The sequence below is a fragment of the Arachis ipaensis genome, chromosome B7, assembly GCF_059453495.1.
Source record: "Arachis ipaensis isolate K30076 ecotype BB chromosome B7, ASM5945349v1, whole genome shotgun sequence".
Taxonomy (NCBI): domain Eukaryota; kingdom Viridiplantae; phylum Streptophyta; class Magnoliopsida; order Fabales; family Fabaceae; genus Arachis; species Arachis ipaensis.
Window position 1 is genome coordinate 39,053,833 of NC_142442.1, and position 18,325 is coordinate 39,072,157.

General features: G+C 35.3%; 1 non-coding gene across 1 annotated transcript; it reads right to left on the reverse strand.

Annotated features, from left to right (window-relative positions):
• Positions 1-9,750: 9,750 nt before the first annotated feature.
• On the reverse strand, positions 9,751-9,858 carry LOC148550902 (small nucleolar RNA R71). The gene has a single exon (XR_015893845.1). It is a non-coding gene; the product is annotated as a small nucleolar RNA R71 (small nucleolar RNA).
• Between the last annotated feature and the right edge of the window lie 8,467 nt (positions 9,859-18,325).

The following is an 18,325-nucleotide window of genomic DNA, read 5'->3' on the forward strand; positions in this document are numbered from 1 at the left end:
ACTCATCCCTAGGCTTGATCAACTCCGGGCCGAGTATATTATTGGGCTCAGAACACCACCAAATCGGAAATCTCTCCCCTAAATGCTCGTCCACATAAAAAGGAAAATCTTCTTCAACACTTCTCACCTTCAGATACATCTCCTTAAATTTCGTAAATGACAACTTATACAGCTTAAATATTGCAAACCTCGGCAAACTATTCAAGTTCACCCACCCACCTTTCCACACACCCTTTGCTTGAAAAAGTGAGAAAAACTCCATCAATACCTCAAATGCACGAAGAAAAGCCCACCCATTCGGATGTAGCTGAGATGGAGCACAGTTCATCTGCTTTAAAATCTGACATTTAAAATCGCTAAATGGAAGCTTAACCTTCAACTCTTCAAGAACACAACTATACATAAAAAAGTGTTCAAAATCCTCACCCCTATGAAAAAACCCTATCACTTTCAGAACAGGGCAGTAGCTCCAATCGAATTCCAGAACCAGACCTAACAACTTTACTCTTATCCACTTCATCTACAGCTCCCTGATCCAAGAACAAGGACACACGACTCCTAACATCCTCATTAACCCAGTCATAAGACCAGTCTATCGTCTCCTTTTTATCCTTCTCAAACCTCATCAACAGCAACAAACAAAGGAAGAAGAAAAGAAACTCAATGAAGAAGCAGAAACAAAAATTTTTTCACATACCTCTTTTACTCATTTTCTTCCCTTTGGAAACTCCACAGCCAACTTTATCTCACAAACTCAAAAATGATGTAGATGCCACACTATTAGTATTCCAGTAACAGTTACCAATGAGTTACAAAAACCCCTTCAGTAACAATAACCCACCTCTCAGTCACATCAACCGCCCAAAGAGCAATCTTGTAAATGACAGCACACTTAATGCCATCATTACTTCTCTCTCTTCATTTAAAAACTGTTTACTTTTTAATATATCTTTTCTTTTATTAACCCTTTTTAATAAAACATGTTGAGCTGGGGGCTCCAGGTCCAACACATTTGCCGACGTAATACATACGCAACTGCCGACTTATGCTTCATTTAAAGCTCAACCTGCTTCATTAAAACATACTCTCAGGCTAAGCTTGGGGGCTATGATCAGGACCGTTACAAGATCGGCATTATAGACCATAACTCGGCAATTTACGTTATTAATCGGCACTACATTATTAATCGGCGTTACAGTTACTAATCGGTAATCAGTGTCATTAATCGGCAACTTACGTGTTACAAATCAGCTTAATGGACTGCTTTACAAAAGTGAAACGTCTAACCTAACATTTCACCCTTATTATTGCTCTTTAATATAGGCAATAAAGCAGAAGCATAATGGACTGATACATTTTCACCTACAAAAGGTATGATCTTCCATCCTAAAAGGACACATTGAATTCCCAATACTGACTTAAGTTTTGGAGTGCCTTTGCAGGTACACTCCCCCCTTGTTTCTTGCTCAAAGCTCTATGAAATTGGACATCCTCTTGGAGTCAATCTTGGATTACCGCAAAGCTCAAAGGTCAGCACCGAAGATAACAACTTAGTGTCGATTCCCAGAGACCGAGCTCTCCCTCCAGGTATCCATACAAGAACACTCTCTTTATTGTTTACCATATATAACATTATTAGTGACATATATATGGGTCACATGTATAATGAACATATTGGTGAGATCAAGAAAACACATCGCAAGCGTCGCCTTTCACCACATCAACTTGATTGCTTGCATTTTAATTCATTTAATGAATGGTTCAAGGATGAAGTAAGTAAATGATTTAATTATTATTTTTTGGTTAATATCATGTTACTTTATCAAAAGTTTATAGCTTCTATATTATTTTTTGGTTAGATTAACAAGTTGAATCTTACATTTGGTACCCAAAGTAATATAAGAATCCTTTCACGAGGTCCAAGTTACATTGCAAGATGATTCAAAGGTTCTGATTTGAACAATGGGTATCGATTTCGAACAAAGAAGTATCAAGAGTCCAAGGCAACACAAAATTCTGGTGTCATGATTGTCTCAAAGGTGATTAGCTATGCAAGTGTAAGTGACAATGCTCTCAAGTTAAGAAATATCAATTATTATGGAAGATTGACTGATATTATAGAGTTAAATTACTTTGAAGAATTTAAGGTTGTCTTATTTAAATGCGACTGGGTTAACATAACCAAAGGTAGAGGAGTTAAGAAAGATGACTTGGGTTTCACACTAGTAAACTTTTCACATTTAATACATACCGGTGATCAAGAGAGTGATGAACCTTTTGTATTTGCAAACCAAGCTCAACAAAGTGATACTTGTTAAAGATCCTCATGATCATGAATGGTTTATCATAGGCTAATTAGTCCTCGAGACATATATAATATGGGAGAAAATAAAATCATGCACTTTGAGCAATTAATGCAAAATGATCATGATGACTTAACTTTGTTAGAGGAAATTCGTCACTTAGAGGATGGGAATAATGATTGGATTAGAAGTGGGGTTGATGTATGTTTTTAAATGAATTATTGAAATGAGAATTATGATTTAGTCTTGTTTCTTAAGAAAAGAATTATATCTCTTTTGGGAGCAAGTCATTTCGAAGAAAATTATGTTTTAAGGCTGTTTTAAATGTGAAAAGGGTTTATGTTTTTGAATTTGACGTGGGAATTTCAATTGGAGGAGTTTCAGTAACTTTGAAAAAACTTGAATTTCAATTAACAAGTCTCATTTTACAACGTTTTAGAAAAAATTTAAAGTATTCTTTAAATTATGAATTTTGCAAAACTAAAATAATTTCTGCGCAGTTGGAAACGCTTCAGATTTAATCATGGAGTTGGAGTTGGTTTTGGTTTAAGTAAAAGAGATGGTTTTTTGAAAATTTGTTCGAAATAATTGATTACACAACTTGGTTTGGCCTAAATTCTATTTTTATTTATTCAAATCAAGAAGCTAAGGTTTTAGAGATTTTCCATGAATTTGAGGAAATGAGTTAGATTATTCTTCCCTAAAGTTTTAAGACTCTACTGAGGAATTTTATTACCAATCCTATTTTAGGATGAATGATTTTTGAATCTTTTAGAAGAGATTTTTAATTTGGTATAGTTTCTGAGTTGTTTGGGAGTTTTGGAAGGATGTAGCGAAAAGTGGCTTATGAGCTTGAAATGATTTAAGAAATGAGAATTTTGAAGTTAAGACAGAGATGAATTGATTTTGGTTTCAAAGTAACGTGATTTGAGAAAAAGTGACATATAGCATGAATGATTATTGATTTGATATGGATTGTTGAGGAAGTGCTTGTACACTGCATGTATGTGATGATAAATGGCTATAATGAGATTGAAATTGACCGTGTTATGCCTCCGGGTAAGATGCAGTGGTGTCATTCACTTACTCTGGGTAAGAGGCGAGAAATCTGGGTAAGATGCAGTGGTGTTATCCACTTGCTTAGGATAAGAGTTTGAGACTCCGGGTAAGATGCAAGGGTTGAGTTCTGACACCGCTTGCTCCAGGTTGAGAACTATAACACCACCTAGTTAAGAAACAGGGTGAAGTTGTCCCCTGCTCCGGGTACGTGGGTAAGATGCAAGGGTTGCGGCATTGTCCTACTCGCTTCGTGTTTGGTGTTCTGTCTAGGGTTAGCTACCGGACATGTTGGGTTTTGGCTTTATAACCGGTAGATGAGACTCATTAGCCATAGGGCAGGCATTCATCATGTACATCTATGTGACGTTGTTTGAGTGTGGATATTGTAATTAGTTTGCCTATGTGAATAAATATGTTTAACTACTAATTACTCTACTTGATGTAACTGCTTGATTGTGTTTGAACCTTCTTACTTGTGTTTATGACTGAAATTGAGTGGATTGTGATCAATTGGACATTGATTGAATTGTTTGGACCGAAGGCCGTGTTTGGTTTGTGTTTTTAGTTTAGTAAAGTATGAAAAACTAAACTGGTTCAGCATAGACTTAATGAACCTATGCTTGGAATAACTTGATCATTCAAGCTGTCTAGGAAATTTTTTTAAAAAGGTTTTAAATTTTTAAAGAATTAACGGATTTCTCTTTTAAAAACTATTTCGGATTTTTGAATATAAATCCTTATTTTTGAAAAGATACATAAGGCGGTTAATTACTATACTTTAAAAACATTTTTATTTTTACGTATCTTATTATAGCAATTCACTCCCCAACATGTCTTTTCTTTTTCAGGACACGGACGACGAAGTTCGGAAGAGCTTATTACTTTTCTGTTTACACGATATTTTTGTATTGTTTTAGTATATATGTTTCCCTCACCTTTAACTTCGCAAGTTTTGTAAGAGGGATATGATTTTAATATGAAATACTCGTAAAGCAATAATATGTATATATATGTATTATTTGTAAGTATTGTAATTTGTATTGTAAGTATGGATGTATGTTTTAAAAAATACGATTTAAGTTTTAAACAGGCTCATATTTTAGTATTAAATATTTTAAGAATCGTCGTAATACCCGAGCTATCAGAGTGGCGCAGCCAGAAGCGTGACATTTTGATAGCTAGGGTGTTACACCTGAACATCTTCTGGCGTTAAAACTATATCAGAATTTTGGACAACCGCAGGTATCTTTACTATATCTTTTTCAACAGGAATAGTATTTACCTCTTTTCTTTTCCAAGAATTTTTGTCTTTGGAACTGACAGGCCTACCACGCTTCTGACGTGAATTTATTTCGGTGGCCATTTGTCCGACTAGGACATCAATTCGAATTGGAACATTTTCTGCTGGTATATAAGATCTGGTTATCATCTTTGTATCAAAAAATGCATCAGGTAATTTATTTGCTATTCTTTGCAAATGTATAATCTTTCGAACTTCTAGTTCACATTGCCTTGATCGAGAATCTAAATGCATCAAATATGATGCATTCCAATTAAGTTCCTTTTCAGGAAGCTTACTCTCTCCCCCTAATGTTGGAAATTTTGATTAATTAAAATGATAATCTGCAAATCGGGCTATAAATACATCTCCAGTTTGTATCTTAAGATACCTCACTATAGAGAGAGAATCATATCCAATATGTATCCCTAATTTTCTTTAGGATCCCATTTTGATGTGAGAAGGTGGTGCAATGGGAACAAATATCGCACACCCGAATATTTTTAAATGGGAAACATTTGGCTGCTGGCCAAAAGCTAATTGCATAGGAGAGAACCGATGGTAACTTATTGGCCTCAAATGAATAAGTACTGCGCCATGTAAAATAGCATGCCCCAAGCCGAGGTTGGGAGATTTGTTCTCATAAGTAAAGGTCTTGCAATTAATTGGAGGCGTTTAATAAGTGATTTTGCTAATCTATTTTGTGTGTGAACATGAGCTACTAGATGTTCAACACTTATTCCATTAGCCATACAATAAACATAAAAAACTTGGGAAGTAAATTCACCAGCATTATCAAGACAAATTTTTTTAATTGAATTTTCTGGAAATTGTGCTTTTAATCGAATAATTTGAGCAAGCAATCTCGTAAACGCCAGGTTGCAAGAAGACAATAAGCACACATGTGACCATTTCAAAGATGCGTCTATTAGGATCATTGATGAGCGGATAATTTATACGCTTTTTGGCATTGTTTTTACATAGCTTTTAGTATGATTTAGTTAGTTTTTAGTATATTTTTATTAGTTTTTAAATAAAAAATCACATTTCTGGACTTTACTATGAGTTTGTGTCTTTTTCTGTGATTTCAGGTAATTTCTGGCTGAAATTGAGGGACCTGAGCAAAAATCTGATTCAGAGGCTGACAAAGGACTACTGATGTTGTTGGATTCTGACCTCCCTTCACTCGAAATGGAATTTTTAGAGCTAAAGAAACCCAAATGGCGCGCTATTAATTGTGTTGGAAAGTAGACATCCAGGGCTTTCCAGCAATATATAATAGTCCATACTTTGCCCAAGTTTAGACGATGCAAACTGGCGTTCAACGCCAGCTTTCTACCCTATTCTGACGTTAAACACCAGAAACAAGTTGCAAAGCAGAGTTAAACGCTAGAAACAAGTTACAAACTAGCGTTTAACTCCAAGGAAGACCTCTACATGTGAAAGCTTCAATGCTCAGCCCAAGCACACACCAAGTGGGCCCGAAAGTAGATTTCTGCATCATTTACTTATCTCTGTAAACTCTAGTAACTAGTTTAGTATAAATAGAACTTTTTACTATTGTATTTACATCTTTGGATCTTTTGAACTTTGAGTTTTGTTCATCTTTAGATCACTTTGTACACGTTTAAGGGGGCTGGCCATTCGGCCATGCCTGGACCTTGTTCTTATGTATTTTTAACGGTAGAGTTTCTACACACCATAGATTAAGGTGTGGAGCTTTGCTGTTCCTCATGAATTAATGCAAAGTACTATTTTTTTCTATTCAACTCAAGCCTATTTCTTCGCTAAGATATTCATTTGCACACAAGAACATGATGAATGTGATGATTATGTGACGCTCATCACCATTCTCATTTATGAACGCGTGCCTGACAAACACTTCCGTTCTACATGAAAACAAGCTTGAATGCATATCTCTTAGCCTCCTGATTCATGATCAGAGTCTTCGTGGTATAGGCTAGAATTATTGGCGGCCATTCTTGAGATCTGGAAAGTCTAAACCTTGTCTGTGGTATTCCGAGTAAGATCTGGGAAGGGATGGCTGTGACGAGCTTCAAACTCGCGAGTGCTGGGCATAGTGACAGACGCAAAAGGATTACTGGATCCTATTCCAGCATGATCGAGAACCAACAGATGATTAGCCGTGCGGTGACAGTGCAATTGGACCATTTTCACTGAGAGGATGGGATGTAGCCATTGACAACGGTGATGCCCAACGTACAGCTTGCCATGGAAAGGAGTATGAATGATTGGATGAAGACAGCAGGAAAGCAGAGGTTCAGAAGGAACAAAAGCATCTCCATACGCTTATCTGAAATTATCACCAATGAATTGCATAAGTATCTCTATCCTATTTTATGTTTTAATTATATTTTAATTATCAATTCACCATAACCATTTGAATCCACCTGACTGAGATTTGCAAGATGACCATAGCTTGCTTCAAGCTGACAATCTCCGTGGGATCGACCTTTACTCACATAAGGTTTATTACTTGGACGACCCAGTGCACTTGTTAGTTAGTTGTGCGAATTTGTGAAGAAGAAATAAGATTATGAACGTGCGTATTAAGTTTTTAGCGCCGTTACCAAGGAATGAACAATAACGATTTCGTGCACAATATTTTTGGCGCCGTTGCCGGGGATTGTTTGAGTTTGGACAACTGACGGTTGATCTTGTTGCTCAGATTAGGTAATTTTATTTTAATTTTAAGTTTTTGTTTTTATTCTTTTTATTTTCAAAAAAATTTTCAAAAAAATTTATATATATATATATATATATATATATATATATATATATATATATATATATATATAAAATAAATTATTCTATGGCTTCAAAATTTTAAGAATGAATTCTAGAGTTTCATGATGATCTGTTGAAGTCTAGCTGGCTGTGAAGCCATGTCTAATCTTTTAGACCGAGGTTTCAATTCATCATCACAAGAGCTTTTTGATTCTTATCAGTTCAGCTGTTGTATGCCTGATTTATCTGCTAAAGCTTGGCTGGCCATTGGCCATGTCTAGTGTTTTGGACCAGAGCTTTCACTGAAAGCTTGGCTGGCTAGAAAGCCATGTCTAATTCATGGATTGGAGCTTTAGACTAACATTGCATGATTCCTGAAATTCTCATTAGAAATTTTGAAATCCTTATTTTTCTTTTCCCAATTAATTTTCGAAAAATTACAAAAAAAAATTAATAAAATCATAAAAACCAAAAAAAAAATTGTGTTTCTTGTTTGAGTCTAGTGTCAAATTGTAACTTTGGTGTCAATTGCATCTTTTTAATTTCCTAACAAAAAAATTTTTCGAAAAACTCATGCATGGTGTTCTTCATGATCTTCAAGTTGTTCTTGATGATCTTCTTTGTTTGATCTTTGCATTTTCATGTTTTGTATCTTTTCTTATTTTTCATATGCATTTTCAATTTGTTAGTGTCTAAACATTAAAAATTTCTAAGTTTGGTGTCTTGCATGTGTGTCTTTCCTAAAAAATTTTCAAAAACATGTTCTTGATGTTCATCTTGATCTTCAAAGTGTTCTTGGTGTTCATCTTGACATTCAAAGTGTTCTTGCATGCATCATGTGTTTTGATCTTGAATTCTCATGTTTTGAGTCTTTTCATTGTTTTTCTCTTTCATCATTAAAAATTCAAAAATAAAAAAAATATATCTTTCCCTTTTTATCTCATAAATTTTCGAAAATTTGAGTTGACTTCTTCAAAACTTTTTAAAATTTAGTTGTTTCTTATGAGTCAAGTCAAATTTTCAATTTAAAATATCTATCTTTTTCAAATCTTTTTCAAAAATAAAATCTTTTTCATTTTTTCTTTCATAATTTCAAAATTTTCAAAATTTATTTTCAAAATATTTTTCTTATTTCTATTTCATATTCTCGAAATTAATGCTAACAATTAATGTGATTGATTCAAAAATTTTAAATTTGTTACTTGCCTAGTAAGAAAGGTTCAATCTTTAAATTTTAAAATCATATCTTTTTGTTTCTTGTTAGTCAAGTAATCAACTTTAATTTTCAAAATCAAATCTTTTTAAATTTCTTTTTCAAATCTTTTTCAAAATCAATTTCAAAATCTTTTCTAACTTCTTATTTTTTTAAAAAAAAAATTGATTTTCAAATCTTTTTCAATTAATCTTATCTTGTTGTTTGATTCTTATCTTTTTCAAAACCACCTAACTAATTTTCTCTCTCTAATTTTCGAAAATCACTAACCTCTTTTTCAAAATTTCTTTTCATTAAATAATTATTTTAAATTTTAATTTTAATTTTATTCCTTTTCGTATTTTTGAATTATAACTAATATTTAAAATAAAAACAAAAATATTTTTATTTTTATTTTCGAGTTCTTCTCCCTCTCATCCCCTTCTATTTATTTATTTATCTACTAACACTCCTATTTCACTCAAAAATTTGAACCCACTCTTCTCTTCTGTGTTTGAATTCTTATCTTTTCCTTCTTCTATTCTTCTCTTCTTATACTCATATAAGGAATCTCTATACTGTGACATAGAGGATTCCGTATTTTCTTTTCTGTTCTCTTCTTTTTCATATGAGCAGGAACAAGGATAAGAACATTCTTGTTGAAGCTGATCCTGAACCTGAAAGAACTCTGAAGAGGAAGCTAAGGGAAGCTAAAGCACAACTCTCTGGAGAAAATCTGATAGAAATTTTCGAAAAAGAAGGAGACATGGCCGAAAATAATAACAATAGTGGAGACGCAAGGAAGATGCTTGGTGACTTTACTGCACCAAATTCCAACTTACATGGAAGAAGCATCTCAATACCTGTCATTGGAGCAAACAATTTTGAGCTAAAGCCTCAATTAGTTTCTCTGATGCAACAGAATTGCAAGTTTCATGGACTTCCATCAGAAGATCATTTTTCAGTTCTTAACTGAATTCTTGTAGATCTGTGATACTGTTAAGACCAATGGGGTTGATTCCGAGGTCTACAGGCTTATGCTTTTCCCGTTTACTGTAAGAGACAGAGCTAGAATATGGTTGGACTCTCAACCTAAAGATAGCCTAAACTCTTAGGATAAGCTGGTCACGGCTTTCTTAGCCAAGTTCTTTCCTCCTCAAAAGCTTAGCAAGCTTAGAGTGGATGTTCAAACCTTCAAACAAAAAGAAGGTGAATCCCTCTACGAAGCTTGGGAGAGATACAAGCAACTGACCAAAAAGTGTCCTTCTGACATGCTTTCAGAATGGACTATCCTGGATATATTCTATGATGGTCTGTCTGAATTATCAAAGATGTCATTGGACCATTCTGCAGGTGGATCCATTCACCTAAAGAAAACGCCTGCAGAAGCTCAAGAACTCATTGACATGGTTGCAAACAACCAGTTCATGTACACTTCTGAAAGGAATTCTGTGAGTAATGGGACACCTCAGAGGAAGGGAGTTCTTGAAATTGATACTCTGAATGCCATATTGGCTCAGAATAAAATATTGACTCAGCAAGTCAATATGATTTCTCAGAGTCTGAATGGATTGCAAGCTGCATCCAACAGTACTAAAGAAGCTTATGATCCTGAGAACCCTGCAATAGCAGAGGTGAATTACATGGGAGAACCCTATGGAAACACCTATAATCCCTGATAAACCACTATTTCATGGTTTATCTTGTGCTCAATTGAGTGGTTTTTATCAACTCTTTACCCACTTATTCATACTATTTGCATGGTTTTACATTTGCCTTCCTAATTATGTGATTTGATTGAAAACATGCTTCTTTGGCCTTAAGTTCCCTATGTTTAATCCTCTCTTATTACCATTAGATGCCTTGATATGTGTGTTAAGTGATTTCAGAGATTACAGGGCAGGAATGGCTCAGAGGAGGGAAAGAAAGCATGCAAAAGTGGAAGGAATACAAGAAGTTGAAGAAATTGCTAAGCTGTCCAGCCTGACCTCTTCACACTCAAACGGCTATAACTTTAGCTACAAAGGTCCAAATGATGCGGTTCTAGTTGCGTTGGAAAGCTAACGTCTGGGGCTTCAATTTGATATATAATATGTCATACTTTCCCTGACGCTAGGCGACGCGAATGCGTCATCCACGCGGCCGTGTCGCAGTGACAAAAAATCAGCGTGTTTGAATTCGCAACCAGCGAATTCTGGGCTGTTTCTGACCCAGTTTGCGGCCCAGAAAACACAGATTAGAGGCTATAAAGTGGGGGAATGCATCCATTCATCAACAAGCTTTCACATTCACAATTTTAGGAGTAGATGTAGTTTTTAGAGAGAGAGGTTCTCTCCTCTCTCTTAGGATTTAGTTTTAGGATTTATGATTATTTCTTCTTCATCACAGGTTCAATGTTCCTTTTATTTATTTTCCTAATTTAATTTATGAACTCTTCCATGTTACATTTGATATCTTTATTAGTGCTAATTGAGGTATTTCAGATTTATGATTGTTCTCTCTATTATTTATAATTTGAATTTTTCCTTTTGGCTTTGGTTGAGTCATTGGAGACACTTGAGTTATCAAACTCTTTGTTGATTGAAAATTGGAATTCTTCAAGAATTAATTTGGGTTCCAATAACTCTAACTTTTCCCAAGGAAAGACTAAGACTTGAGGAATCAGAATTAATTCATCCACTTAACTTACCTTCATAGTTAGAGGTTAACAAGTGGGAGAAGAATTCAATTCTCATTACAATTGATAAGGATAACCAGGGTAGGACTTCCAGTTCTCATACCTTGTCAAGAGTTTATTTTACAGTTATTTATTTATTTTTATTGCTTTGAAAATATACCTGTGCCCATTGCCCAAACTCCAAAACCCCCAATTTATAAACTCATAACCAATAATAAGAACATACCTCCCTGCAATTCCTTGAGAAGACGACCCGAGGTTTGAATACTTCGGTTATCAATTTATTAAGGGGTTTGTTACTTGTGACAACCAAAACGTTTGTACGAAGGGATTTTTGTTGGTTTAGAGACTATATCTACAACGCGACTGTTTTTATAAAATTCTTTACTGGCAAAAATCCCAACGTCAAAATGGCGCCGTTGCCGGGGAATTACAAACGTGTGCCTTATTATTGGTTATTGTAAATATTTGCTTTTTGCTTGTTTATTTATTTTTATTTTTGTTCTTATTTTTTACTTTTTCATAAATTAAGAGGTTATTGGTTTTTAATTAGTTATTAAAAAAAAATTTTCAAAAATTTGTTCTTAGTGTTCATCTTGATCTTCAAGTTGTTCTTCGTGTTCATCTTGACCTTCAAGTTGTTCTTAGTTGTTTTTTTCGTTTTGACCTAAAAATTTAAAATTTGGTGTCATTTTATTGTTTTTCTCTTTCCTCATTTAATTCAAAAATATCTTTTCTCTTTATTTTAATTGAATTTTCGACATTTCAAAAAAAATTCAGATTTTTATTTTAAATTTTTTATCTTATCTTATCTTATTTCAAAAATCAAATTTCAAAATTCAAATTTAAAAAAAAAATTTCAAAATTCAAATTTAAAAATTTTTTATTTTTCAAATTTCAAGTTTCAAAATTCAAATTTCAAAAATTTAAAATTCAAATTTCAAAATTTAATTTTCAAATTCAAAATTTAAATAACCTTTTAATTTAAATTTATTTTTATTTTTGTTTTTAATTTTTATTTGCTACTATGAACTCTCACCCCTTTGTCTATGAGTCTGGTTACAATTATGTTGCAGGAAGAGGAAATTACAAGGAGAACAGGCGTCAAGATTGGAACAATCAAAGATGGGAGGAGCCACAAGGATTTAATCAACCCTCATGGCAACAACCACCTCCAATGAACTATCAACAACCACCACCATATGCCTATAAACCCTCTCCTCAACATAACTTTGGACCACCATACTCACAAGCCCCTTTCCACCATTCACCTCCATATGACCCTATCCCTCATCCACCATACCAACCACCTTATGAACCATATGAACCATATATAGAACCACCCCAATTCCAACCCAATTACTCCCAAGAACCACTACCTCTCTATGTATCATGTCCATATCCATCACCCCAAGCATCAACGGAGCAACTCAAGGAAACATGTAAAAAATTTAATACCACACTTCATCAATTGAATCAAGCAATAAATCAATTAGCTTCCCGACGTCGGACACTCAAGGAACCCCCATGGCTTTATGTGGACAATCTAATGAAGAACGTAGCATAAAGGAGATACTAGAAACTCCAATGGACAGTACGGAGCATGACTTTGTACTGAAACAAGTGGAGGAAGCTGTAATTATTGAAGAGGAAGAAGTGGTTGAAGACTTGGGAGATGCTGAACCTCCATGGGAAAGTCAAAACATAGAACCTCCTTCCAAGACGGTTGCATTTGACGTTAAGGAAGGTGTACAACCTCCAGGGTATGTCATAGTTGAATACTTGGAAGAGGTTGGTCAAGAGATGGAGAGTAAAGAAGAAAAAGCACAGCCTCCCATGCCCTTGGTAAGTAATGAAGAAGAGATTGAATTGGAAGAAAGCTACCAAGAGAAAGAGGTTGGAATTGAAGAAGCTTGCAAAGAGGTGGAAGTTGTCAAAGAAGAGCACAAGGGAGTGAAGCTTGAAATTACCTTGCCAAAGTTGTTGGAAACCCCTCCCCCTAAGTTGCCATCATCCTTCACAACATTCAAGTGGGTAAAATTCACATCCTCTAACTTTCTAATTCCACTTGAATATGGGCTACTGGAGATGGATGGTCAACTTAGAGCTTTTTGTGGCATTAAGAGTAAGAGGAAGATGGTCAGTGGTAAGAACTATCCTGTAAGGTTCATTATGGTTGGAAGCTTTAAGTTTAAACGCAAAGGTTGGTGTAAAGCTCAATTGAATGGGTCTAGGAAGTTGTTTGGACGCTTCAGTGAGAATTCTAAAGCTGAACTACCGGGATGGAATCATGATAATCAACTTGAAGACGGGTGCAAAAGCAAGGTTTGGGACCCCGGAATTCATTCCAACAATCAACACTCTTGGGGCCTTGTCACTTGCTTTAACTTACTTGAAGGCTTTCTGCGCCTAGTTTGGGACCCCGGAGGCCATTGGAATCACAAACATTAGTGGAGATTCCTGGATTAATACAAGCATAAGCCACCATAACAGGGAGCTCACCAAATGTCCAACTTAAGGACTCTAACTAAAAGTGCTAGGTGGGAGACAACCCACCATGGTATGACCGTTCCTTTTTCAACTATAATTTTATTTAGTTTTATTTGTTTTGAATTTTAATCTATTTCATTGAACTTGGAATTATTCATAACACCTGCATACTGCATACTGCATTCTGCATTTTGCATTCAAAAAAAAAAATCATGCGACGCGACCGCATCATCGACGCGTCCGCGTCGCAAGAGGATCAGAATGAATAAGAAAACGAACAGAGAGTCCCGCGAGAGCGTGGCTGGAGGCGTGCCAATGGCACAAATCGTCCCACGCGACCGTGTCGCTGACGCGTCCGCGTCATATGGGAATAATGGGCTCCCACGCGACCGTGTGCCCCCACGCGGCCGCGTGACCTGGATTTCGACGTAAAAAGGGTGCACAGCCAAAAGTTGTGCTAGAGTGGTGCTGGACTGGCGCTGGACGCGCAGTCCACTCACGCGACCGCGTGCCCCACGAGGCCGTGTCACAACCCAATAATTGCCCACTCACGCGATCGCATGCCCCATGCGATCGCGTCACCCAAAATTTGGCATTTAATGGTTTTGAACAGAGAGTTGTGCGAGTGCGAGGCTACCCTCGCGCCAATAGCATAAATCGGGTCACGCGACCGCGTGACCAACGCGACTGCGTCATTCACTTTAAGCGCAAGTCGCGCGACCGCGTGCCCCACGCGATCGCGTTGCTTGCGTCGCACAGCCTCCCTAATTCTGCCAAATATCTTATCTTTTCTTCCCCAATCCTAATTTTTCCTCCCTCCTTTCTTACTTACTTCTTCTTCCCTTCTTTTCCTTCTCATTCTTCTTATCTTTTATTTTATTTTACTTAATTTATTTGTATATTTCATTCATTGCATCTTAATTTTGTGCATATTTTTATTTTCTTTTCTAAAATTAATTATTTTTCCTTTGGTGTTAAAATTTTCTTATTTAACTGTTGCATTTTCTCTTGAATTATTTTGGGTGCTTCATGACTTGTTTTATTCTGATTGGGTAATATTATTTAAATCAATGCTAATTTTTATATTACTAATATTCCTTTTGCATTGACATGAACTTACATTGTCTTTTATTACCCACTCTCTCCCCCCATTGTTGAAAATTTTGCACCACTGGTATGCCATGGCTTCTATTGTTTTCTCACGTACATGTTGAAGCTTACATCTAATTGAGACCCTTTTCATTTGGCATTAACCCACCCATACTTCATTTATTTTCTTATCTCTATTACTGGGTTACCTTTCTTCCCTTTTTTTTTCAGGATGGCCACCCGGAAGGGAAGCGAAAGACGTTTACATGGGGAGACAGACAAATCCATATGCACAATCCTTAGAGAAAAGCAACAGTTGAAACAACCCGTCCACTTGCACATCTTAGCATGCACCGAGGACGGTGCAATCTTTAAGTGTGGGGAGGTCGATACCAATCTCCATGGGTTAGTTACTCTTCTATCTCAACACCAATGGTTTATTTTCCTTGTTAGTTGTTGCATTTGCATGTTTGATTGCATATTTATTTGATTTTGTGCATATTTTACCACTTGGTTGAAGTAATATTTTCTTTTTCAAGAAAATTTTTAGAGCATTTCACTAATTTGAAAAAAAATTAATGTTACACTTATTTGAAGAAATATTATATTGGAACATGGTTTTAGAGCTCGAACACACAAAACCTGTGAGATTTTGAGCCTATTTGATTGGTTGTATTTTATCAACCAATATTTTATTTTTGGTGTGTGTTTTTCTCTCTAAAATTGTGATCTTTGTCTTGATTAATTCTATATTTCCATGGTTTGATGTATGTATGCACTTATATGATTGAGGCCTTTGTTTCACTGAGCTTACATACCCATATGGCCTAACCTTTCATTATCCTTTGCAAACCAATTTTGAGCTTATTACACCCCTTTGTTCTTTATTTTAGCACATCATTAACTCTAAGTGAAAGACAATAATGCCCTTAATTTGAATCCTTGGTTAGCTTAGACTAGTGAGAGTGCTCATGAATTAAGTGTGGAAAAATTGAGATTGAAAACATTTGGTTTGAGAATTGAGTATGTTAGAATTTTCTGAAAATGTGAAAGAAATGTTTAGGACATGTTCATGCATTCAATAAATTAATCATATGCATTGAGAAAAACAAAAGAAAAAAATAATATATAAATAATAAAAAAAAGAGAAAAAGAAAAAAAAGAAAAAAAAAAGAGCAAATAAGTAAAAGGGGACAAAATGTCCCAAAGTAAGTGGTGAAAGCAATGCATATGTACTGTACTTGAAATTAAATGCATGAATATGTGGAAAACATGGTTAATGGATAGTTAGATGTGGTATCATGATTACATGGATTGTCTAAAGTTAGGTGGAAAGTTTAAGTTAATTAAGGATTCAGATTTTAGTCCACTTGGCCAAATACAATCCTACCTTGACCCTAACCCCATTACAACCCTTAAAAGACCTCTTGATATGTGTATTTGTGCATTAAATTTATGTTGATTGTTAGATGAAGAGCAAGCCTTAGAAAGCAAGGTTGGTAGAGAATTGAGAGAATCGAACCTTAAACACTTGAGTGATTAGAGTGTATACACTACCAGTAAGGGTTCGATGCTCAATTCCATGTTCCCTGCTTTCATGAGCTATTTTCTTCTTGCAAGTCTATTTGTACTTCATTTTCATGATTTGAATTAGTGAATCCAGTTCATCTTTGTTCTTAAAAGATTTGTTTATTTTTAACCAAGTAGGTAGAAACATTCTGCATATAGTTGCATTCATATAGATAGGTTGCATTTCATATTAATCTACCATTCCTCTTCATCTTTATAGCTTCTCTTAAGCTTAGCATGAGGACATGCTAGTGTTTAAGTGTGGGGAGGTTGATAAACCACTATTTCATGGTTTATCTTGTGCTCAATTGAGTGGTTTTTATCAATTCTTTACCCACTTATTCATACTATTTGCATGGTTTTACATTTGCCTTCTTAATTATGTGCTTTGATTGAAAACATGCTTCTTTGGCCTTAAGTTCCCTATGTTTAATCCTCTCTTATTACCATTAGATGCCTTGATATGTGTGTTAAGTGATTTCAGAGATTACAGGGCAGGAATGGCTCAGAGAAGGGAAGGGAAGCATGCAAAAGTGGAAGGAATACAAGAAGTTGAAGAAATTGCTAAGTTGTCCAGCCTGACCTCTTTGCACTAAAACGGCTATAACTTTAGCTACAGAGATCCAAATGACGCGGTTCTAGTTGCGTTGGAAAGCTAACGTCCGGGGCTTCGATTTGATATATAATATGCCATAGTTTCTTTGATTCTAGGCGATGCGAACGCGTCATCCACGCTGCCGCATCGCAGTGACAAAAAATCAGCGTGTTTGAATTCGCAACCAGCGAATTCTGGGCTGTTTCTGACCCAGTTTGCGGCTCAGAAAACACAGATTAGAGGCTATAAAGTGGGGGAATGCATCCATTCATCAACAAGCTTTCACATTCACAATTTTAGGAGTAGATGTAGTTTTTAGAGAGAGAGGTTCTCTCCTCTCTCTTAGGATTTAGTTTTAGGATTTATGATTATTTCTTCTTCATCACAGGTTCAATGTTCCTTTTATTTATTTTCCTAATTTAATTTATGAACTCTTCCATGTTACATTTGATATCTTTATTAGTGCTAATTGAGGTATTTCAGATTTATGATTGTTCTCTCTATTATTTATAATTTGAATTTTTCCTTTTGGCTTTGGTTGAGTCATTGGAGACACTTGAGTTATCAAACTCATTGTTGATTGAAAATTGGAATTCTTCAAGAATTAATTCAGGTTCCAATAACTCTAACTTTTCCCAAGGAAAGACTAAGACTTGAGGAATCAGAATTAATTCATCCACTTAACTTACCTTCATAGTTAGAGGTTAACAAGTGGGAGAAGAATCCAATTCTCATTACAATTGATAAGGATAACCAGGATAGGACTTCCAGTTCTCATATCTTGCCAAGAGTTTATTTTACATTTATTTATTTATTTTTATTGCTTTGAAATTATACCTGTGCCCATTGTCCAAACTCCAAAACCCCCAATTTACAAACTTATAACCAATAATAAGAACATACCTCCCTGCAATTCCTTGAGAAGACGACCCGAGGTTTGAATACTTCGGTTATCAATTTATTAAGGGGTTTGTTACTTGTGACAACCAAAACGTTTGTACGAAGGGATTTTTGTTGGTTTAGAGACTATATCTACAACGCGACTGTTTTTATAAAATTCTTTACTGGCAAAAATCCCAACGTCAATCCCTCATGGAGAAATCATCCAAATTTCTCATGGAAGGATCAACAAAAGCCTTAACAAGGCTTTAATAATGGTGGAAGAAACAGGTTTAGCAATAGCAAGCCTTTTCCATCATCTTCTCAGCAACAGACAGAGAATTCTGAGCAGAATCTATCTAGCTTAGCAAATATAGTCTCTGATCTATCTAAGGCCACTCTAAGTTTTATGAATGAAACAAGGTCCTCCATCAGAAATTTAGAG